Source organism: Dryobates pubescens, chromosome 30, assembly GCF_014839835.1.
Source record: "Dryobates pubescens isolate bDryPub1 chromosome 30, bDryPub1.pri, whole genome shotgun sequence".
Taxonomy (NCBI): domain Eukaryota; kingdom Metazoa; phylum Chordata; class Aves; order Piciformes; family Picidae; genus Dryobates; species Dryobates pubescens.
In genome coordinates, this window is record NC_071641.1 from 10912789 (window position 1) to 10938211 (window position 25423).

The following is a 25423-nucleotide window of genomic DNA, read 5'->3' on the forward strand; positions in this document are numbered from 1 at the left end:
GGGTGCCTGTAGGATAGAGCATCCCCAAATTAATTCTTGTTATGGTAACAGAAAAAAACAAACCAAAAAATCCCAAACAAAACCCAACAAACCACAATTCTAACCTCAGAACCTGCAAATAACAATCTTTGCTCTCCTCAGGAGCCCTGATGCCACTTTTTCAAACACCCAGGAGGTTGCCTGGCTCCAGCTCCCTTCGAGCTAGCTCCAAACAAAGCTGCTCCACCAGCTGCAAAAGGCTCAGAAGCAGAAGCATGTGTGCTGGTTTGAACAACCAAGGCCAGATGATGCATTCCCTGCAGCATTTATATTGGCTACTTAAAAGTTAATATTTATTTATGTCAAAGTTTCCATCTGTAGGTTCTGGCTACAGTTCCAAATCTCTCCCTTCAATCATGTCCTAATGGGTATCTGGTCTCCCAGAACATCTGCCCTTCAGGGGGCTATTAACTGTAAGCTAACAGTGGCACAGTTTCTCATTTGATTCTGTGTGTCCAGTTTTCTGTTTGGTTTTAAAACTCCCTGGAATCAACTCCCATAATATCACAGCTTCCTTTCATTGCAAAAAACAAAACAAAACAAAACAAAACCCAACAAACTAAGGAATAGTTTTAAGTCCTCATTGCTTTTTCAGCCCTGCCAAAAATGTTAACACTGTATTTGTCACTGACAGACTTCAGCATAGGGAAATATTTCCCACTGCTTACATCTATTATATAAAACAAGCCTATGAAAATGCCAGAATCCCAGCATGGTAGGGGTTGGAAGGAACTTCTAGAGATCATCTAGTCCAAAACCCCCTGATAAAGAGAGCTGCCAAACAGAGAGGGACCTGGGGGTGCTGATTGACACCCGCCTAAACATGAGGCAGCAGTGTGCCCAGGTGGCCAAGAGGGCCAATGGCATCCTGGCCTGTATTAGGAATAGTGTGGCCAGCAGGAGCAGGGAGGTCATTGTGCCCCTGGACTCTGCATTGGTTAGGCCACACCTTGAGTACTGTGTCCAGTTCTGGGCCCCTCAGTTTAGGAAGGACATCGAGACACTTGAACATGTCCAGAGAAGGGCAACAAGGCTGGGGAGAGGCCTTGAGTACAAGCCCTATGAGGAGAGGCTGAGGGAGCTGGGATTGTTTAGCCTGGAGAAGAGGAGACTCAGGGGTGACCTCATTGCCCTCTACAACTACCTGAAAGGTGGTTGTAGACAGGAGGGGGTTGGTCTCTTCTCCCAGGCAACCAGCACCAGAACAAGGGGACACAGTCTCAAGCTGTGCCAGGGGAGGTTTAGACTCAAGGTGAGGAGAAAGTTCTTCACTGAGCGAGTCGTTCGTCATTGGGATGTGCTGCCCAGGGAGGTGGTGGAGTCGCCGTCCCTGGAGGTGTTCAAGGGGAGATTGGACATGGCACTTGGTGCTATGGTCTAGTTGTGAGTTCTGTTGGAACAGGTTGGACTTGATGATCCTTGGGGTCTCTTCCAACCTTAGTTACTGTGATACTGTGATACTGTGAAAGATGAATCACCCACAGCAGCTTGCCCAGGACCACAATGTCCAGGTGAATTTTGAATCTCCCCAGAAAAGGAGACTCCACAACCTCTCTGGGCAGCCTGCTCCAGGGCTCCAGCACCCTCACAGACAAGACATTTCTTCTCATGTTCAGATGGAACCCCCTGTGTTCCAGTTAGTGCCCATTGCCACTTGTCCTGTCACTGAGCACCACTGAAAAGAATCTGGCCCCATTCTCTTGCCCCTCACCCTTTAGCTTTGGCTGGGCATTGATCAGATGCCCCCTCAGGCTGCTCTCCTCCAGGCTAAACAGCCCCAGAGCTCTCAGCCTTTCCTTCTCAGAAATGCTTGTGTGTGTTACTTCATATATCTCAGGTTTTCATATTAGTAACTTTCTTTCAGGCTTCCTTTTCCACTCTTTCTTGTCTAGGACTACAGGAAGGGATCTCCACAAGACTATTTACATAATTCAGATGGCAGGAGGTACTTTGAATCTTCAGGCATCTACAACGTGTATTGCTACAAGCATTTGTAACCCTAACATATCTAACATGATTGTGTCAAGAACATAAATTCAGCTGGCTGCATCCAAGTGCCACGATCCACCTTTCTGACAGCGTTCACCCATCCAGGGATCTCCACAGAGCAGCAGCCTGGAGTTAAGTAATAGTAATTTAGCTCTGGCTTCCACTGCTCACCGTAGCAATAAAAATAAGGCAGCATGGGTTTCTACAAGCAGAAGCCTGAAGATTTGCTGCTCAGTGCTGAGTATCTTTATTATACTAAACTATGAACATATATTGCATGTTTATTATAACACTACTATTAGTGTGCTCTGTCTTTACTGCTGTAAAGGCTTTCCACAGGAGATGACAGCAAGTATTAGTATGTTCCAGGCTTGCATGCCCCTCCATGCATTTTGAATGTCTGTGCTGGAACAGTAGCCCTGAAGCTCCTGTAGTCTATACCTAGCTGATGAAGTACACCCAGTACTGCATGAATTACAGCTTCTGTTGTCCTTGTTAAGGCAGATTTACTGCTGGCACTACAGTTCAGCTTCAGCACTGCCATCTCACGTGGGCCTGTGCGCTATAAAGCCAGCTGAGAGCTTCCCGAGTTGGCAGGAGTGGAAGTGCAGATGCAGGAGATTTATCCTCTGAGAGAAGACAGCTCTTTGACTACTTGCAGATAAATGCTGAGTGCACAGGCTTTGAATCCAGCTAATGAGAGTCAGTGTGTGTGCACCAGAACACAGGCTTGGGAAAGACCACCTGGGTCAGCCATCCCCACTAACTGCAAGCAAACATGTCATAAATGTTGAGAACAAAAGGTTCTGCAGGAAGTTGCAGTCTGTCCTCTCCATTTACTGCATGCCATGAAGTAAAGTTCTCCTGAAACACACAGCTTCAGCGAATTCTGAGCTTCAGGAGATGGGCTGGGAAGTCTCAAAACTGATAGTATAGGACAGGCGGTCAAAGGAGGTCAGGGGAAGGTTAACTAATGTTGTAGCCCTCTGAGGTGGTTCAGTATGTTACATGAAAATGTTTTTCAGTCCCTACACGACCAGTCCAAGAGCCATAGAATGATAGAATTGCTTGGGTTGGAAAGACCTCCAAGATAATTATGTCCAACCTTCACCCTAAGACCACAATCACCATGGCCATTAAACCATGTCCCAAAGTGCCATGCTCACACATTTCTTGAACACCTCTAGGGACAGCATCTCTACCACCTCCCTGGTTAGCCTGTTCCAATCCCTGAACACTCCTGAAGGAAAGAAATTTTTACTAATCTCCAACCTAAACCTACCCTGTCAAAATTTCAGGCCAATTTTTCTCATTCTATCACCCAATACTGGGGAGAAGAGACTGACCCCCACCTCACTCCAGCCTCCTTTTGGGTAGTTGGAGTTTTGGAAGCCATACAGGAATGAAGTCAGCATTGCGGTAAAATTAGTCTGCTGGACTCCTGAGGTGACCCAATACAGAGAAATAATTCCTGGTCTAAACATACTTAAGATATACTTAAGGTCTCTTGATTTTCTACCCATGTTATTATGTTCTATCCCCTCTCTTACATGTGAACCCCCAGAGCACTTTTTAAAAGTAACCACCTGTTTATTTTGCTACAAAAGTGAATCCCAACCAGTCCTGGAACACACCATACAAATAGGCATCCTGCACTACAACGCTCCAAGTTCAACAGAATTTCTGATGACAAGTAACCAAACCACACAAGGTACTTTAAAGGAGCCTTGTACAGCTGGGCAGACACTTTCTTCCACCCTCTACTTGCTAGTCACAGCCTAAAATCCCTTGCAGCAGTTTGGTTTTATTTAGTAGAATCACAGAATGGTTTGGGTTGGAAGGGACCTCTAGAGGTCATCTCTAGACTAGACAAGACTAGAATTAACCAGCTTGTAAAAGACCTTTGAGATTGAGTCCAACCTATCATCCAACATCATCTAATCAACTAAACCATGGCACCAAGCACCCCATCCAGTCTCTTCCTAAACACCTCCAGTGATGGTGACTCCACCACCTCCCTGGGCAGCACATTCCAATGGCCAATATCTCTTTCTGTGAAGAATTTCTTCCTAACATCCAGCCTAAACCTTCCCTGGCACAGCTTGAGACTGTGTCCTCTTGTTCTGGTGCTGGTCTAGTCCAACTCCCTGCAGTAAGCAGGGACATTCCCAACCAGATCAGGTTGCTCAGAGGCCCATCAAGCCTGACCTAGAATGTCTCCAGGGATGGAGCCTGCACCAACTCCCTGAGCAGCCTGTTCCAGTGTTCCACCACCCTCAACAATGGCTCCTTGGGTTTTAAGCTCCTCAACAACCTATGAACAGCCCTTCCTGGGAGGGTCCATGAAGCCCAGCAGTCCTTCCTTGACAGCAGCAGCCCCTGAGGAATAGCAGAGCTATCCATCCCATGGGATAACTGGTCAAAACTCCCACCTGGCTCCCAAGGACTGGCAGGTCACTCCTTTCCTAAACCAAAACTAAAGCTTGAGTGGCAGCAGCCAGCTGAGCATTCACAGGTGGGATTTTGGTCTTCTTCCCTTTGCAGCACCTCCAGTGAATTTCCCCTGATGCTGCCACGCCTGGGCACTCTGTTGTGCACGATCCTTCTGCAGCTTCTCACAGTCAGCACTCGGCTCCAGTGCTCTGAACAAAAGCATCAGCAGCAACTCTGTCATGTTTTCCGGCTCATTTATCAGTTGAGCAGCACAGGTTTAGGCAGGGAATCTGTTGAGACCCCGCTGCTGTCATGCCCTCACTCAGAAGACTGATCAGTCAGCCCTGCCTTCTGCTGCCTTCTGTTTCCTACCTTCACACCAATTTTTTCTTATCTGTAGAGCATTCTTTTTCTCTGATGGAAGTGCAGATTCCTAAGGGTACATCCTTTTGGCTTTCATCATTAATCCTCAAATGCTTAGCTACAAAGCATGGAACAGCCATATTTCACTGGGGAGGGCCCATTTTGGGGCTGATCTGCTCCCTTTTATCACCGTGACATCATTTTGGTATGATTCCGAGGTTTCTACTCCGAGGTGGGATTGTTCTATAGGCCCCCTCCTTTTCCTCTTTCTCACTACTTCTAGGGTTCCTCAACTAGAAGAAGGATTGTTGAAAGAAGACTCTGAGGCAACATGTCAGTGAACCTTTCAATCTTCCTGAATCCCTCTGAAAAGCTGGCCCTCAGGACACAGAACTCTCCTAATCAGCACACACCTGCCAGCACCATGCAAGGCAGATGTTCATGACAGTTTGACATGTTTTAGTAAGCTGGAGTTCCCTACCATGTGCTGGCTCTGCCTGGAATTCTTCTGTGAGGTGGGACGAGCACTGTTTGCATCAGTGTGCCTCTGTACCAGCGTGGCCTCACCCACAGTTAGTATCTTGCTTTGCTCTTCCTCCCTCTCACAGCCAAAAGTGTGCAGCTTTATCCACTCCCTGGGTTTTAACCCACCCCCTGAGCCTCCCCTTGCTTCGCTGTGGTTGTTGTCCTGCCTCCACCTTTGTATCTGTGGCTGAGCTCCTGCCACAGCTACAGCCATCCCAGCTGAGGTTTCGTACCTCAAAGTAACGTGGCTGCTCACTTAGTGCCTGAGATCTGCACTGGCTTATTTCCAGCTCTTGGGTTTGTTGGGGATTTCTGGAGTGGAGGAGGCAGGTGGGCTGGTTATATGATGATCAGTTCCTCAGCTGCTACACTAACCTACTTTTGGGGAGTCTGACAACTTCCTTTCAAGGAGGACAGGAACATCTGAAGAAGAGACAGGAAAGGGCTACAAAGATGACTAAGGAACTAGAACATCTCTCTTAGGAGGAAAGACTGAAAGAATTGGGGGAGTTAGTCTGGAAGAAGATAAGAGTTTATCAGTACCTCAAGGGTGGGTGTCAGGAGGATGAGACCAGTCTTTTTTTCAGTGGTACCCAATGACAGGACAAAGGGTAACAGGCACAAACTTGAACATACTAAGTTCCACCAAAACGTGAGGAAGGACTGGAGGACTGGAACCAGCTGCCCAGAGAGGTGGTGAAGTCTGCACCTCTGGAGACATTCAAAACCCACCTGGACATGTTCCTGTGTAACCTTCTTCAGATGAACCTGCCTTGGCAGGGAGGGTGGACTCAATAATCTCCAGAGGTCCCTTCCAACCCCTACCATTCTGTGATTCCTATCCCCACAGCAAGGTTAGGCTTCACACCTGGAGCTGCCTCAAACTATATAGAATAGGGTTTGGAATGCGATAGTCAAAATCTAAGGTTTTATTTGACCAGAAATTACAGAAGTGGAATACTTGGGCTCTGAACTACTGTGAGTAAATTCCAGCTTTTTGGTAAGCAGGGCTTGACAAATATTATGTAGCTTATGAAAGCTCCAGCTCTGTGCTAGAACCGAAGTTGAACTACCATATGATGCAGTATTATTTACAGCCGCCCCCCTGTTCTCAGTCCCTCACAGAATGGCAGCATGCCTGTTGTTATTAAATTTGGCCCTGTCTTTGTTATACTAATCCACAAAGTCAACACAATTCTTCTGTATAATGCTTCTGTCCCTCCCAGCACTACAGGAGTTTAAAGAACTGCGTCAAAGACCTTGTGCCAAGGTTATGAAAGGAAGTAGCACAAAGGACTGGTCACAAGACCTGTCCCTTATGAATGCTTGTGGTAACACCCCTGCAACCTGGTAACTCACCTCTCAGCACACCCTGTCACAGCCTCCTCTTTTCTCAGCTCCTTATCTGCCAAAGCCAGCTTCTTATAATTCCTGTATTAATCTGCACCATCTCCACTTTAAATAGTAATTTCCTCTGGGAACTGTACTGACTGAATGCTTCCTATAAATCTAGATAGCTTAAGCCCACCACATTACTGGAGCTGGAGATGTTCACTGCCTCAGCAAAACGAAGCATTAAGTTTGTCTGACAAGATCACCTTCTGATCAGAATGCTGCACTTTATCCCACTTTTTCACTTAGGATGATGTCTGTGATTACTCTTTGTTCAAAACCTGTCCTAGGACATGGCAGGTGCTGAAATAACCCCATTTGTATGTGATTTTCAGGATTGCTCTCTTTCTCTCTCTTTTTTTTTTGTCAGATTATGTTACCAGTCAGAGTGTCTCAGCCCCACACTCAAATAAACATTTAGAGTTTTGCCTAGCAGACTTCTGGTGACCAGAGATGCAGTGAGGAAAGTATCATACTCAGTTTCTACAAAGGAGGAACTACCAAACCTGAGAGCTTTCCTCTCCTTTACTCCTGCTCAGATCACAGAGTCAGCAATGAAAGCTCTCAACAGAAGTGAGTCTGGCCCTGCAGTGTTCCAGGATGATCTTCTAGCTTTACTACTTCAAGCAATATTAGACCAATAGTAGGGCACACAGAAGTGGAAAGAAAAAGTACTGCCATGGTAATTGCTTTGGCAAGAACTGGTGAGACACTGGAACAGGTTGCCCAGGTAAGCTGTGGTTTTCTCCTCTTTGGAGGTGTTCAAGGCCAGGCTGGACAGGGCCTTGAGCAACCAGGTCTGGTGAAGGGTCTCCCTGCTAATGAAAGGGAGTTGGAACTAGATGATCTTCCAACTCAAACCATTCTATGATGCAATGAATGGGTCCAGGTCATTCCAGAGCAACTGTCTAATGTTGTTCATCAAGTTTTTAATCTATTGCACTTATGTGCTACCTTCTTTATACTTTATTTGTATTTTTCATAGGAAAGGAAATATTTTTGTCATTGAAGTTTGTGTTGCCATCTGAATCCAGTGCACCTTACCAACGAAAAGGAACCTGACATATTTCCACCTCCTCTTGCCACCAATAGCTTGAAGTCACAGATAGAAATTCACAGGTGAAAACACAACTTGAAGAGAGAGAACTCTGGTCATGGCACGTGTATTTCCAGTGAAACCAATCAGCTCTTCCCTGTGACACAGCAGAGCTGCTGAGCTCCTTTCAATCTTGACATCCCAATCAACAATTAAATTCATAGTGGCATGAAGTGTGCAGCAGCCATCATTCCAGAAGCCTCCTACAGAAAGATTTTCTCCCCACATTTTCTGAGTTTGTGTTTCAAAGGTATGACCTTGGGCTCCTAGTATATCATGTGAGCATTATTGCAGGACAGAAGCCTATATATCTTTGAAGAATACTACAAATGTAGTGAAGGATGCTGATGGTCAGGATTGTGCCCCAAACATTTCTGGAACATACTTCTCTGCGTGTTAACCCTCCTTTGTTTCCCCCTCCTTTCTGGGGGCAGCAGGGGGGATCCTGGCGCCACTGAGTCCAGGTAACAGCCTGCCTGGGCGTGGTCTCACCCCTGTGGTACGCAAGGCCAGGCTATATGTTTTGTTTCCCTGGGTGTAGCATATACTTACGCTGTATTTGGTAGGTGTTAGTCCATTGGTTAACCTTGCGTTAGCAACAGACTGCTCATTGGGCCAGTATTCACTGGGGCAAATGGTCAATAGGGGTCGTTTGGTTGATGAGCCCCCACATCGTGTTGGAGCCTGTGAGTGTGTGCGTGCCAGTGCTGCCGTGGTCCACCTTGCCCGGGACTCAAGCCAGTGCCCCAAGAGGACCTCACGCTCCTTTGCCACCGTCACCCAGCTGCGTGCGGTGCCATGGACAGTACCCCATGGGATCAACCATGGCACAATCCCTTGCTGCAGGAGGAGCGCCAGCAGCCCGTGTGAGCCAGCGTTGCTGACCTGCCACAGCCCCCCTCGAGCGGGAGCCCATTGTGTCCTGGGAGGAGCAGCAGCCACGCGGTGCAGCCACGCGGCCGGCGCCGCTTCCTGTCTCCGTCTTACGGCACATCCATGCCACGTTTCTGGACTATAAATATTACTAAGAGGAGACCTCACGAAGTCCTCAGCTTGTAAGCCAAGCCTTTCTTTAGAGAGTTTTCAGTTAGGACAGCGTTTAGACTGCTCCGGGTGGAGGGTTGCCGGTCACCGACCAACCTCTCCCCCGCTGCTTTCTGAATTCGTTTCGATTCTAAGTTCTGTGAATTGTTTGATTCAATTGCCCATACACAAACATTCTGTAAAGATAGCTTCACTGACTGAATACCGATACCTGTGAAGGGTGACTGTAAATACCCCCTTACAGAGTTTGTATATATATATGTAAAATAAAATTGACATATATTTTCATTGATATATCTGCCGCTCATTTCTGAGGGCATATTCACAACAAGCCTATATATCTTTGAAGATAACTACAAGGACAGGCTGAGATAGTTGGGGTTGTTCAGCCTGAAGACTCTAGAGAGACCTTCTGGTGGCCTTTCAGCACTTAAAGGGGTTGATAAGAAAGCTGGGGACAGACTTTCTAGCAGGGCCTGCTGGGACAGGGCAAGGGGTGACAGTTTGAACTAAAAGAGGGAGATTCAGACTGGAGAGAAGGAATGTTGAGTGTGCTGAGACACTGTCCCAGGTTGCCCAGAGACGTGGTGGATACCCCATCCTTGAGCCATTTCAGGTCAGATTGGACAGAGCTCTGAGCAACCTGATCTAGTTGAAGATGTCTCTGCTCACTGCAGAGGAGTTGGACTAGATGTGACTTTAAAGGTCCCTTCCAATCCAAACCTGTCCATGATGTGCCCATGCCTGCTTGCAGGAGTGAGATTCCCTGGAAGTCAAATGCTGCTGGACCCACCTCTTGTCCCAGCACTACCAGGACTGATTCCAGAGCCATGTGTGGGCCTTCAGGCCATGGAAAAAATGCAAGGTGAGATACCGCAAGGTTATATTCATCTCCTGGTCTTCACCATCTCTGTGATTTAGCTGTTTGCCTGAAGAAGAGGAGGATCAGGGGAGACCTTATTGCTCTCTGCAACTACCTGAAAGGAGGTTGTAGCCAGGTGGGAGTTGGTCTATTCTTCCAGGCAACCACCACCAGAACAAGAGGACACAGTCTCAAGCTGTGCCAGGGGAGGTTTAGGCTCGAGGCGAGGAGAAAGTTCTTCCCAGAAAGAGTAATTTGCCACTGGGATGTGCTGCCCAGGAAGGTGGTCCAAACCCCTGCTCTGTCCCTGGAGGTGTTCAAAAAAGGATTGGAAGTGGCACTTGAAGCAATGGTTTAGTTAGTCATGAGGTGTTGGGTGATAGGTTGGACTGGATGATCTTGAAGGTCTTTTCCAACCTCGTTGATTCTGTGATTCTATGATAAATTTCAAATCCAAAAAGTAAGAGAATGAAGGATGTAAGTTTAAAATGATGTAGTTTTCAGGATGTGCAGTGGGCAAAGCAGTAAATGAAAATCCCAACCCATCCAAGAGGTGAACTCAGCCTTGAGGAATGCAGGTTATTAAGTGGATTATTGGAGAGAGTGTTTGGGAAATCCCTTGTAAGAGTCTACTCCTGGTGTGACTCAACAAAGATAAAATCACTTGCTGCTTGCCCAGACAGTACCAATCCTGGATGCACATCCCCTTGCGATTGCATCGTGATAACACTGGACTGCAGCTGGCCTATAACAATGACCCAAGGACCCAGCCATCACAAGATCATTCCTAGCTATCAGATACCCCCAGGAAGGGAAGGTGATGAGTCAATGGACTCTCCACCTGTCTCCTGATGTGTGATAAGTGGGTAGGAAGGGAGATGGAGAGGAAGGAGGCGGAGGGCCCCCCCCCTCCATCCAGACCACTGTCCAAACTCACATGAATACACAGAAAGACTTCCTGGGGAACGATATCTGGATACTTATGATTTCCTGGCTCCTGAATTCCTGAGGGACAATGCTTGGACACATACCTAAGGACTAAAAACTGTATAAAAGACTTGACCACTACTGGCTCAGTAGGAAGAAAACCGCAGGGGAAGAAAACTGCAATGGAGGGAAGAAAAACGCAGAGAGAAAAACGCTGAAGGAGGAAGGAAACAGACTGAACCCTCTCTGTGTGTCCTAAGTCCTGCTTGCTGCCACTCATGGAGCTGACCCACGCTGCCCAGAGGGACCTCATCTATTCTCCAGCCAAAGCCTCAGCACCCTTTTCTCTACAGACCCAGGCTGCCCAGAGGGATCACATCGCATCTCCAGCCAAAGCCTCAGCACAAACCCAGCACCTCATGCAGCACCTTGCCTCCACAGACTCAAACTGTCTTGGGGTGGGTGAGGGGTGTGGTAATATGATTCCTTTCCTCTTCTCTCTCTCTCTTCTCTCTCTCCCTCTCTATCTTCTCCCTCTCCCCTTCTTATTTCCATTTTATTTATGTAATAAATAGTCTAGCTGTTGATATTTTGGCCTCGTTTGTGCCGATTAATTTCACAGCACGGGAATATTCAAAAGAACTAGTCTCCTTCCCTCTCCGGACCGAGACATCCCTTTCTCCCCAAACATGCCCACGTTAAAAGGGAAATCACAGTACCTTAACTGCACTTCTCAGGCATAGCTGTTGAGATTGTATGTTGATCACCTGGAAAGAGAAAACAGATGATCAGCTGTACTGCTCATATATTAATTACAGACAGAGAAGAGCACCTACCATCACGTATCTATCCTGCCCTAAAGCAGCTTTAGCCTTTCAAACCAACAGAGAAGAGCAGGACACACAGCTTTGGATTCCTGCTATTTTCTTCCTGACAAAGGCAGATTCCAATAAGAAAATAACAAGAAAGCAATGCCTGAGGTTTTCATTAAAGTACTTTACATATTTCCATGAAGGCTGTCAACTCAGAAACCAAGGAAAAACTCATAAACCCTTTTTTTCTTACAAAATACCCTAAGCCATAGCTATCAGGCACTTATCGGGAATTTCTTTAGACTCAAATATATTCTCTGCCCTTCCCCAGCCTAAACCACTGAACAATAAAATCTCTGGTGCTTTATAGCCCTTCCCTATGTGCATGTTCAGTTCTCCCTGAGATGGAGAACACAACAAGTGAGTGTAGGAGCATTTTAGAGGCTAGCTAGGATCATCTCCCCTATGGGGACAAGCTGAGAGACTTGGAGCTGTTTGGGCTGGAGAAAAGGCTCCAGGGAGACCTTGGAGCAGCCTTCCAGTACCTGAAGGGGACTACAAGAGAGCCGGGGAGAGACTTTTTCCAAGGGCTTGTAGAGATAGGACAAGGAGGAATGCCTTTGAGCTGGAAGAGGGCAGATTTAGACTGGCAATTAGGAAGAAATTCTTTACAGTGAGGGTGAGGAGACACTGAACAGGTTGCCCAGGTGGCTGTGGAATACCTCCCTGGAGGTATTCAAGGCCTGGTTGTACAGGGCCTTGAGACAACTGGAAGGTGTCCCTGCCCATGGCAGGGGAGTTGGTCCTAAATGATATTCAAGGTCCCTTCCAAACCAAACCATTCTGTGATTCCATGATATTCAATAGAATTAAATTTAAACCAAGCCTTCAGCTCTGAATGTTTCAAGACCTTAAGGTTATACACTGGCTGAAAGAGTAATTGTCCTACCAACACCATGGGTACCACTGATTTGGTATTCCACCCAAAGACTAGTTCACCCACAAAAACATCCACAGCATTAAGGCTGCAATTAGTGTGTCCAGAGAAAGCCCAGTCTTCCATGGAGCAGAAGGAGAGGAACAAAGTGTATTGCATTGCCATGGGAACTGAGTTTACTGCTTGCTTTACTAAGAGATTAATGCCTAATGTCAGCAGATCTGATGATAAATAATCATCATCTTGCATTTTTGTAATGAAGATGCATCATGCTGAGTGCTGCTCACATACTGGAGAAAACTTCTCTAAGCATCAAGGGGTTTTTAGCTCTCTATATTATTTTATATATATGTTTTAAAAGGGCTCTTTAGTTTGTGATTGTTTTGGATTTTAACATTAAAGAAAAAAAAAAGACAGATACTTCAGCTTTGAGGTTTCTACAGCAGCAGAAGATAACAGCAGAGGTACAGACTGTGGCTATTGTATCAGCCTGTGATTGGGTGTGAGAGGAGCAGATGAAAGCAGGCAGTGCTGAAGCCATTTCATCTCCACAATGTACTAGCTGGGACTTTTCTTGGGCTTTCACACTATCCCCAAACAGGTGGTGCAAAGCTACATGGAGGCTCAGTCACTCATTTAGCCTCTCACACCCCTATCAAGGGGAGCAGAAAGTTTTGTGCCCTCTGGAATGGAGCTCTTCATTCAGTTTCCTTTAAAGGGAACATCACTCACACATACTAAACCACTATGAACCCACCCAAGGTGCAATAAACAGGAATGGTCAGAAGATTCACTCCAAAACCATGCTGCTGCTTCAACCTATTAACTGTTTCTCTTCCCAGGAAAAAGTGATGGGATATGGTAAGAGAAGCAGACTGACATGGTGCAGGCAAGGTAAGAACCTGTTCTTACACAGTTGTATCATAGAATTACAAAGTGGTTTGGGTTGGGAGGGATATTAAAGATCATCTAGATCCACCCCCCCCACCATGGGCAGAGACACCATCCACTACACCAACCTAGCCTTAAACACCTCCAGAGACTGGGCATCCAGATCCTCCCTGGGCAACCTGGTCCAGTGTCTCATCACTCTCACTGCAAAGAATTTCTTACCAATGTCCAGTCTCAATCTGCCCTCCTCAATCCATCCTCCCATGTCCTGTTACAACAAGCCCTTGTAAAAAGTCAGTACCCTCTCCTAGCCCTTATCTGCAAGCATCACATAACATCAAAATTCATGGTGAGTGACATGAACTGGGGGAATCCTTCAGTTAGCAGCAATAATATGGTGATGTAAACCCCCACTAAGCCTTCACATCAGCTGAAAATGGGACATTTGGTGAGAGGCCTCAAGCACAAGCCCTGTGAGGAGAGGCTGAGGGAGCTGGGGCTGCTCAGCCTGGAGAAGAGGAGGCTCAGAGGTGAACTTACTGCTCTCTCTACAACTACCTGAACGGAGGTTGTGAACAGGCAGAGGTTGGTCTCTTCTCCCAGGCAAGCAGCACCAGAACAAGAGGACACAGTCTCAAGCTGTGCCAGGGGAAGTTTAGGCTGGAGGTGAGGAGAAAGCTCTTCCCAGAGAGAGTTGTTAGCCATTGGGATGTGCTGCCCAAGGAGGTGGTGGAGTCCCCATCCCTGGAGGTGTTCAAGAGGGGATTGGATGTGGCACTTGGTGCTATGGTTTATTCATGAGGTGTTGGGTGACAGGTTGGACTTGATAATCTTGGTGATTCTGTGTCTCTGTGATCTTTCTCTGCTGCCATTTCAGCACTGGAAGCCTTGCTGAAATCCTTCTGCCCTATTTGCCTGTAACCAGCAGATGCATACATTTCTTTTTTTTCAATTAGAGAGGAAGCAGAAATGCCATGTTGTTATAATCACTTCAAAATGCTGTGCTAAGGAACATTTTCAAGGCTGTAATTCAAGACTAGCTTAATTTCCACAATTGATGACTGCCTGAAAAACAAATCCTGTAACTAAAACAAACAACAAATTTTGGTCTATTTCTAAGATCCTTGGGTTTGAGGAAAGCTTTCTCCTTCTTTATTAATGATACATTAAAATATTTCAGGTAAAGGGAAAGAAAAGGCCAAGTTTGGGAAGAAGAAAGTAAAGAAGACTCTGTTCCCAAGAACACCCACATGTACTGTGGCAACCCTGACAGGCTTGGTTTGTGCCTCTGCCCAGATGCTTATGGTTCTTCATTTTCTGCAGACCACAGGAGCTGCTGGGAAAGTACAAATGCTAGAATTGGGGTATAAAAAGGATTAATTTCTCAGTTTTCCTGAAATGGGTTCTTGACTTCCTGCAACAGACATCTGCTGGCTCTCCTGGTATGCTGCCATTATGAATCTGCACTGGCCAAGACCTGCTGCTTTCACTCCATGAAGCTGGTTATATTTTAGTTAGTGTTGAAAGACTTGCAGCCTCTTTGCACTCACTCAGGTTTAACTGCCAGGCCCAGCTGATGTGAGGTATGTCCTGTTGAGGACTGGTAGTATGTCTCCAAACTTTGATCCACAGCCAAATGCTGACAGGCTGTAGCCAGTCCTTCAGAATAAACTGCAACTACATTTGGGGGTGTGAACCAGGTCCCAAAGAGGCAGTGGCAACTGTCAAGGCACACCAAACTGAAATGAAGCACAGGTGGCCTTCAGACTCACAAAACCAAAACTTCTTTGCCATAAGAAGGTCAAGATTTCAAACAAGGAGTCATGTGGGAGGATCAGGAAACAAAGAGCAGGAACCTAGACCTGGCAGGAGGGAACCTGAGCACAACCAAGCCTAGAGAGCAGAAGCAGACACAAGAACCAGAGGCTAGAAGGGAAGGATCCCAGAGGTGATACTGGCCAGGAAAGGCTGTCTCACAGTATGGTGATCAGACTGACATTAGAAATGGTGAGGTTTGACCCTTAGAGTAGAATAGAATAGAACAGAACAGAATAGAATAGAATAGAATAGAATAGAATAGAATAGAATAGAATAGAATAGAATAGAATAGAATTAACCAGGTTGGAAGAGACCTTAGAGATCATCCAGTCCAACCTATCATCCAACACCATCTAATCAACTAAACCATGGCACTAAGTGCCTCATCCAGTCTCTTCCTAAACACCTCCAGGGATGGTGACTCCACCACCTCCCTGGGCAGCACATCCCAATGGCCAATCCCTCTTTCTGTGAAGAATTTATTCCTAACATCCAGCCTAAACCTCCCCTGGCACAGCTCGAGACTGTGTCCTCTTGTTCTGGTGCTGATTGCCTGGGAGAAGAGACCAACCCCCATCTGGCTACAACCTCCCTTCAGGTAGTTGTAGACAGCAATAAGGTCTGCCCTGAGCCTCCTCTTCTCCAGGCCAAACAATCCCAGCTCCCTGAGCCTCTCTTCACAGGGCTGTGCTCCAAACCCCTCCCCAGCTTTGTTCTCTGGACACCTTCCAGCAACTTAACATCTTTCCTAAACTAAGGGGCCCAGAACTGGACACAGGACTCAAGGTGTGGCCTAACCAGCCTTCCCTCAGTCCTCCCCAACTGTCCCTCAAGCAAGAAAGGACTTCTCATTATGAGCATTCCTTGTCCCTTTCCACCCCTTAAAGTATTCCCAGTGCTGCTGGGTGGCATCTAGCTGGGCTGTGCCAGGCTCCATTCCCACATAAACAGAACAATCAATATGAAGCTCTGTCATACTGCTCTGCCTGGGAAACCAGACTCATGTCCAAAGGACTACCAATTTGCTAAGTTAGTTTTCTCTTTGGGGTGATGATGGCCATATTGTCTTAGAAGGAGATTGAGTTCATCAAGCAGGACCTGCCTTTCATGAACCCATGCTGACTGGGCCTGATCATCTGGCTGCTCTGCACATGCTGCATCATGGCACTCAAGAAGAACTGCTGCGTGACCTTCCCTGGCACCGAGGCTGACAGGAGCAGCAATCAAACCCCACAACTGTCATCTCAGTTCTGATTCTTTTGGAACAAGAGGACACAGTCTCAAGCTGTGCCAGGGGAAGTTTAAGGATGTCAGGAAGAAATTCTTCACAAAAAGAGTGCTGGACATTGGAATGGGCTGCCTGGGGAGGTCACTATCCCTGGAAGTGTTTAAAACCAGACTGGATGAGGCACTTAGTGCCATGGTTTAGTTGATTAAATGGTGCTGGATGATAGGTTGGATTTGATGATCTCAAAGGTCTTTTCCAGCCTGGTTAATTCTGTCATTCTTTTCTTCCTGCACTGTGTGCCACACAAACTCACTGCTGAACTCAACTGCACCTGAAGTGCATCTAAAGAATTTACTGCTTGTAGTAAAAATAAAAGCCTCCCAGTATAGTTTTTAAAAAAGTCTCAGTGAATTCTTTTCTAAATGCAGGTCACACAAAATTTCACAGTGCCTCAGGAGAAAAAGTTTGCTTATCGATCAAGAGGGATTGCATGTTTATTCCAGCTCTAGAATAAATAAACAAACCAGCTCTGGGCTGGTTTTGCATTCCTCACCTGTCTTTGTACCCCTTTACACTGCCTCACACCTCAGTTCTGCAGTTGCTGCTTGCTCTGACCTGCTGACTTGCTGTGTGATACACTGCAATGTGAAACTTGTATAAACAAAATTATCTTGACAACCAACAGCCACAGTCCATCTCATCCAGCACCTGTGGTGGAAATTGCTAAGGGTGCCATTACAAATCTCAGATTAAAAAGCAGAACTATCTAGCAAGACTTTCCTTTGGACATTGGAAATGAGAAACATGATTTGGTATGATCCCTCAGATGAAGCCCACACAGATATCTTGCAATTTGTAAACATGTCCTCAGCATAAGCAGAAAATCCAGCTCAAGGCATGATTCATCCCTCACACCAGCCTGTGGTGAAACAGGGGAATACCAGCAAGCCCTACTCAGAGAAGTGCTTGAGATGTTCTTTCTCTTGTTCCTACCCAGCCCATCTGTGAAAGCCCTGGCTGTCTCCACAGCTAGGACATCAGGATGTCTGTTCTTCTGAGAGGTGGCCCATGTGAACCTCATGGGGTTCAACAAGGCCAAGTGCAAAGCCAGATTAGGAAACCGGTTCAGGTCCTGGTGCAGAGCCCTCCAGGCATCCAGTCATGGTTGGGAATGGAGAGCTGTGGGGCTGTGCAGAGTGGGCAGTGTGGAGCAGCAGCAAGGGTACAGGGGAGTGGAGCTGAGCAGGTTCCTCCACCCCCTGCTCCCTCCTGTGTCCCTGGCAGTTCCCACATCTTCCCTTCTGTGGTGGTTTAGGCTGGGTGCTGGCCTGGATGCCACTGCACAGACCACACCTGGGAGGTCCCAAGGGGTGGGCCCAGCCCAGGGGGATGGTCACAGGAAACCAGGTATTCCATTCCCATAATGCCCTGCTCCCCTATAATAGATCAGCGTGGGGTCTTCACTTCCTCTTTCTTCCCCTGCTGCTGCCTAGGTCAAACGGCTGAGCTGCCTCCCTTGGGCCTACCCAGGCCCAAGGCTGGGCTGGGGGGGAGAAAGAGCCCTGGGGGGGTTTGGGTGTACCCCCAGGTGGGGATGGGACGTTCTTGGGTATGTTCTGGGATCTCTCTCTCTTTTGTTGTGGTTCTCTGTAAAACTTCCATTGTTGTTTTTTTATTGTTTTCCCATTTAAACTTTCCATCACTTTTGCAATCCCTTTGTCTGAGTCATTATTTCTGCCCGTGGTGGGGAGGGGGTCTGCCCCAACCCATTACACCTTCACCCCCCATACGGTAGACCCCAGGTGGAGGGCACTGCCCCCCAGACCATGTGCACCCCTGACCCTCAGCAGTGCTGTTTGAGCCAAGGAAACACTTGGGGTCTCACACCCTACCCATGGCAGGTTTGTTGGAACTAGAGGCTCTTTATCTCCCTTCTAACTCAAACCATTCCATGATTCCATTGACTCTAAAAGGAGTCAATCTGGGCATTGAACTTCCTGGGGTTTTGAAAACTTGGAAGTGTGGTGGATCATAACCCAAACAACAGCTCACACTGACTCACCGCTGCAATCTGCTGCCTGTGACAACCTCATCAGGAATAATTTCAGTGACTGACAATCTGAACTGTTGTGGAACACAACAAAGGAGAAGACAATCAAATGTTCAAGGAAAATGTTCAAAAAGCATGCAGAATGTCATGGCATTCAGAATGCTGCTCAGACATCTAGAGGAGACTCAACTGGAATATATCCATACATTTCTCTATCTGTATGTATACAGACAGACCTCTATGTACACACATCTACACACACCATTTAGTAACTGTCTCTCTGGTTTCTTCCAACTGATCCTCACTAGTTCTTACAGAAAAATCAGAACTCTTCCCAGTCTTGGTTTCTCTCCTGGCATGCTCAGAGGACCCTCACCTGACTTCTGTTTTCTGTTTCCTACTCTCCCAGTTCCACAACTGGTTTCCAATACCATGGACATCAAGCACAGATACAGCCAGAAAGGAACACTAAAGCTGTGAGTCTGCATGCAAAGCGTCTTGCCTTTTAAAGTACAAAATAATAAAGCCTAATTCCTTCAATTTCCACATCCAAGTTTGAAGCACAGATTCTCCAAAACGGTATCTCCCAAAACCCTAAGAGGAGCACTTCCTCTGCAGCCTCTGGTTACACCACACCAGGCTTCAGTAATAAAAAACCATCACTCCAAGCAGCCCACCACCTCCTCCCCCTCTTCCTTCTGTAGTACATCTGCAGTGTGGTATTGAAGAAACTGGCTGTGGGAATTCATGAAGTGCCAGTCCCATTGTAGAGCAGAGAGGTCTAATACACCCTCAGCCTCTTCTTTTGTCCTCACCTTACTCAACTGAGTGCTTTCACAAAATTGCCTTTGTGGAGCATCACAGGATGTGGCATTCAGCTCACATGGGAATGCTGCCTTGTTCTTCCAGCCTCATTAGGCTCCCCAAAATGTTATTCCTTTCAGGGGATGTCTTAAGGCATGGAACAAACAGATCTTCCAACACGTGAGATCATCCCAATGGTTTGACATGAGGAGAGGAGAAATGAAAAAACCCCACCTTTATCTTCCTTTGGCTTATTAAGGCTGAAAAGGCTTTAGCTCACTTACTACTGACTTCTTTATAAAGCACTGCCAGTCCCTACCTATGAAAAGCTCTTAATTCATCAAGGGAGAGAGGTTGGAGAGAAATCCAGGGAGAGAAACTGCAAATTTGTCCTCACCAGCTCCAGCTATGCCAAGTGAAAAGCTGCCTGGGCCCACACGTCTCCCAGCCTACGTCCAGCTGCTCCTCACTGCTGTTGCGGCGGAGGCACCCACGCCCCCAGGCCTGCTGGGAGCACAGGCCAGCAGCTTGCTCTCCAATCTGTTTCAATCACACTGAAACACGGCTCAGTGACATTTGGCAAAAAATGGATCCAGAAAAACTCCTCAAAGCTACCCAGTCATGAGGTTTGTGGAGGTGGGGATGCAGTGAGAGTCGTGAGGAACAGCAGCTGAACTTTCTCAGAATCATGGAACCATTAAGATTGGAAAATACTTCTAAGAGCAAGTTCCACCTTCTACCCAACACCTCTATGACCACTAGACCATGCACTAAACTGCCCCATCTAGTCATTTTTTGAACACCTCCAGAGATGGTGACTCCACCATCACCCTGAGCAGCTTGTTCCAATGCTTCACCACTCTTTCAGTCAAATTTTTCCTAATATCCAACCTAAACCTCCCCTGGTGCAGCTTGAGGCCATTTCTTCTTGCCCTGTCAATAGGTAACTGGGAGAAGAACCCAACGCTGGCACCATTCCTACCTCCTCTCGGGTAGCTGTAGAAAGCTATTAGATCTTCTCCCAGCCTCCTCTTCTTCAGGTTAAGCAATCCCAGCTCCTTCAGCCCCTCCTCATAAGACCTGCTCACCAAGCCCTCACCAGATTCATTGGCCTTCTCTGTACCTGACCCAGCACTTCAATACCTTTCTTATACTGCAGTGCCCCAAACTGGGCAGAGCACTGGAGGGGCACCATCACTTCTTTAAACAGAGCCAAGGAGAAACTGGGTACCAGCCTCTCCGTTCTGGAAAGATGCAATACCTGCTGACATGCACTAGAAAATCTTAGCCCTCAGGGGGAGTTAAGTCTGCACCAGATTCAAAGATCTAACAGATCCACAGTTTCAAACTGACAGCAAGAGACACTGAATGCAAAATTTGCACAAGACAGGAAAGGATTTAGGACTTTGTCTAAGCAAACACAGAGGAGCAGCTGCTCCTAGACCATAAAAATAATATGCCCTCAGCCACACACTGCACATCAGAAACCTGGGCAGGATCTGCAGCTGGACAGTCCCAGACACTACCCTTGCTCACACACTGTGCTTTCCCTAGCCTAGGAAGAGTTCTTAAACAGGAATGCCAGGAACTTGTCTGGCACCATGATCCTGTGCTTCTTAAATAAATGGCTGCCATTCCATTTTGGTTCATGCTCATCCCAATCTCCCTCCTACTCTCTAGCTTAATAAGGCTCAGGAATAATTAAACAGTGTATTCTGGAGTAAAAGCTCCCACAGACTTTCAGCCCCCAGTCTGGGGAATATTTTTCTTAGCCCATTTTAGGCAGGGTTCGGTTTAGTTAATCTCTCTCCCACTTACATGGAACTACTCAAGGAAACCTTCTGCAATGTTTAGAGAATTATGGCTACAAACACCTCTAGGCCTTGGCTCTTTTTCCTCCATCAGCCCTCTGTCCACTGCTAACTAAAGACAAAATCATAAACTTGTACCCTTGTCTGCAAAAGCTATGGTACCTGAAAGAAAAAGGGTGTCTCCAAGGGCATTCCTGTTAAGGATCCATGGAGGCAGTTGTGCTATGTATGGATTCCCACAAATCTCTCCACAGGAGCACCCACACAGAGCAAATGCAGGTGTGTGGTCCCACATAACCATTGTGCGTCTGTGCACTACACACAAGAAAACAGGGCAGAAACTGCTGATTAATCACAGAATGGTTTGGGTTGGAAGGGATCATCTAGTTCCAAACTCCCTGCCATGGACAGGGACATCTTCCAGTAGATCAGCTGCTCAAGGCCTGATCCAACCTCATTTTGAACACCTCCAGGGAGGGGACATCCATGACTTCCCTGGGCAGCCTGTTCCAGTGTCTCACTACTTTAAAGAATTTCTTCCTAAGGTCCGGTCTAACTCTCCCCTCCTCAAGCTCAAAGCCTTTCCCCCTTGTCCTATCACTACAAGACCTAGTAAAAGCCCCTCCCCAGCTTTCTTGCAGGCCCCCTTCAGGTACTGAAAGGCTGCTATATTAGTCACAGTGATGTACTAAAACCCACTAAAAAGACCAAATTTGACTAAGAGATTGACACCAGGAGTATCCCATATTTTGATATTTATAACAAGCTTCTTATTTTTACCAGCCTGCTGACTTGAAACATTTGAGCTTCAATTTGTCCTTACACATAGTCTCTATTACATCACTTTGGCACTTAATACATTATTTGACTGCTAGCTACAATTTCAGGCTTTAGAGCAAATCTGAGTATCTTTTTTAGGGAAAAATAACAGCATTATTTCTAGAGCTTCTGTTTGTGAGATAATCAAAATAGCTGATTTTACTTTTCCATAGGTTCTGAAGTGCCATTAAAAATGGATATATTTAGAGGAGTTTGTACACAGCTTCACAAAGAACAAAATCCCAAGGCCTGATTAGCATTACAAACCTTGGCAATTTTGCTGCTAGGTGTTTTCAGACACTGCTAAAACTTGTTTCAGGATACTAAAACCCACTTGGCCTTAATCAGATTGGATTCCAGGTCTGAAGAAGTTCAAAAATGTTCCTCTATCTCATACTATCACTGGCTCCTGTAGCCCCACACTTTGATACTGTGTGTTTTGCATTTCTCTGCTTATTGCACAATGAATAATTGTGGGGTTCCCAGAATTTGTGACCCTGACAATCATTTCGGCATGCAAATAGTTTCACACATTTCCTGACATTGCTGTAAATGAAAGCAGAAACTGAGCTGTAGCATTAATAGAAAGGCATTCAAAATGAAGATTAGGAATGCATGAGCTGCTCAGATGTGTATTCAAATCAGACAAGTGTCAACACCAGAGGTGGTCCAGAAGCTGACATTAAGTTCTGCTTTTTAGAATCCTCCCTGAGTACTCTATGCTTGAGTTCAAGGACTTTGCTTCATAGAATCATAGAATGCTAGGGGTTGGAAGGGACCTCTGAGGATCATGGAGTCCTCCCCTCCTTGCCAAAGCAGGATCACCCAGGGTAGTCCGCACAGGAATGCATCAAGATGGGTTCTGAAAGGCTGCAGAGAAGGAGACTCCACAACCTCTCTGGGCAGCCTGCTTCATGCCTCCATAACCATTATAATAAAGAAGTTTCTCCTTGAGGTGGAACTTCCTATGCTCCAATTTGTATCCATTGCCACTGGTCCTATCACAGAACACCACTGAAAAGAGCCTGGCCCCTTCTTCTTGACACCCACCCTTCAGATATTTATAAACATCAGTAAGATCTCCAGTCAGGAGGCTCTTCTCCAGGCTAAACAGCCACAGGTGTCTCAGCCTTTTCTCACCAGACAGATACTCTGTTCATCATGCTCATAGCCTCTGCTGGACACTCCCTAGTATATTCCTGTCCTTCTTGAACTGGGGACAGAACTGGACACAATCCTCCAGATGTGGTCTCACCAGGGCAGAGCAGAGGAGCAGGAGTACCTCCCTTGACCTGCTGGCCACACTCTTCTTAATGCCCCCACACTCACTTAAGAACATCCAGCTTAAAAACCTCATGTTTTGCATCAAAGAAGTCTTTGGAATTGAAAAATCAGAATACATAGAATAAACCAGGTTGGAAGAGAGAAGGAATGCTCCTGCCCAATTTCCATTTTTGCATATAACTTATGATCTAAATCCTAATTGCAGCAAACTCGTTAGGAAATGGTTTATATAAGTGCCTTTTAAGTTGATGCATTATCAGTGTTGCTTTACAACATTTTTGTGGCTTGTTTATGCTACTTTGTTAATTTTCTTGTAATTCAGTATTAATTAATAGCTCTGTGTTTAATCAGTTACAACTCTTAATTATACCACAGCATTGCTTAATCAAACAATACACTACTGGGATTAAAAGCAAGTAATTAAACTAATCTGTTGTCCTCTTTTATGGCTAATTTATTGCACAATAAATGAAAGTCATGAATGTGTTTTCATGGCAATGAGCCTAAAAAGCTGCATATATTCCTTCTTACCTTAACTACAGAGAAAAACTGGCACTGATTTCAAGGGGTCTGTACAGATCAGCCCTGCAGGTAGTTCAACTCTCTCAAAACCATCAGACAGAAATTCAGAAAGAGAGCAACCGTGTTACTGAAGTAGTGCTGAAGTTGAGGACTGGTGTACTTAGCTCCAGCCAGGAATTGTCCAGCCAGGATAACTTACAGATTCACAGATTGCATTGGGTTGGAAGGGACTCTCAGAGGTCATCTTGTCTAACCCCCCTGCAGTCAACAGGAACACATCCAACTGCCCAGGGCCACATCAACTCTGATCTTTAATGTCACTAGAGATGGGGTCTCAAATACATTCTTGGGCAACCTGTTTCAGTATTTCACCACCCTCACTGTAAAGAACTTCCTCCTAATGTTTACCCTAAATCTCCCCTGCTTCAGTTTCAAACCATCGCCCCTTGTCCTGTCCCTACCAGCCCTTCTAAACAATTCCCCCCCACAGCCTTCCTGTAGGTCGCCCTCAGAGATTGAAATTCAGTTACATGCTCTCTGAAGCCTTCTCCTCTCCAGGCTGAGCAGCCCCCCATTCTTTCAGCCTGTCTTCACAGGAGAGGTGCTCCAGCCCTCCAATCCAGCAGGTCCATGTGTCTCTTGTGTTGGGGGCCCCAGAGCTGGACACTGTACTCCATTACTCATTTAATTTAATATAGTCTTACCTTACTTCTTGCATTTGGAGAAAGAACTCAAAAATTACCTGAAACCACTTTTCCCCACTTTGGAGCTTCCCTCCATGAGATGCATCTCCTGGCTTGCTGAACAGAGCAAATCCATTCCATGTCTCCTCTCACAGTGCCACTCCATCCAACTGCCCCTCCTTAGGCCTTTTTTAGCCCTCTTGGTTCCAGCCATTTCCTTGGGATTGCCTAGCACTTGTAGTAGCTATATTAAATCTTAATTATTTCAGATCACTTCTTCCTGTGTCAACATCATTTCAATTATAAGTGTGTCCTTGTCAAAAAGCTTTCAAACCTGTCTGAAGCTACTGTGCTGTGACTTCACAGTTCTACTCTGCATGATACTGCCTAAGTCAATGAAGAAAACAATTAAACATGGACACCTCATCTTTAATATGTGTCACAAGTTCTGGGCCCCTCAGTTCAAGAAGAACAGGGAACTGCTTGAAAGAGCCCAGCACAGAGCCACAAAAATGATTGGGAGACTGATGGAGCTGAGGGCTCTGTATCTTGAAGAGGAGGAGACTGAGAGTGTCATTAGTGTTTATAACTATGTAAAGTGAGTGCCCAGAGGATGGAGCCAGGCTCTGCTCGGTAATGCCCAGTGGGGCACTGGTGGAAGTTGAGGCATAGGAAGTTCCCTGGAAACATAAGTAAAAAGGTTTCCACTGTGAGGGTGACAGAATACTGGAACAGGCTGCCCAGGGGGGTTGTGGAGTCTCCCTCTCTGGAAGTATTCAAAACCCACCTGGATGCATTCCTGTATGAACTGCTTTAGGTGATCCTGCTCTGCAGGGGATTTGCGCTGGATGATCTTTCGAGGTCCCTTCCAGCCCCTAACATTCTGTGATTCTGTGAAACACAGCTGGGTTCTGAGCTGGCTCTTGTAGCCTTTGAACCACAGAAGGAGTCAGAGGAATGCCTAATGCTGCAGAAAAATAAAGACAGCAGACTTGAAACTGAAAGGGGACCTCTCTGGTGACACTCAGCAGTGTGGAAAGAAACTCCCTACATGACTCAGGCAAACACAGCAACCCAAGAAAAATAAGCTCTTC

General features: G+C 46.4%; 1 protein-coding gene across 1 annotated transcript in view; it reads right to left on the minus strand.

Moving 5' to 3' along the window:
* PCDH15 (protocadherin related 15) overlaps nt 1–25423 on the minus strand; it is a 995294-nt gene that overhangs the window by 578585 nt on the left and 391286 nt on the right. Inside the window, exon 4 of the mRNA XM_054174769.1 lies at nt 11390–11437. The gene's annotated coding sequence lies outside the window, so the exon portion shown is untranslated. The remainder of the gene's footprint in view (nt 1–11389; nt 11438–25423) is intronic.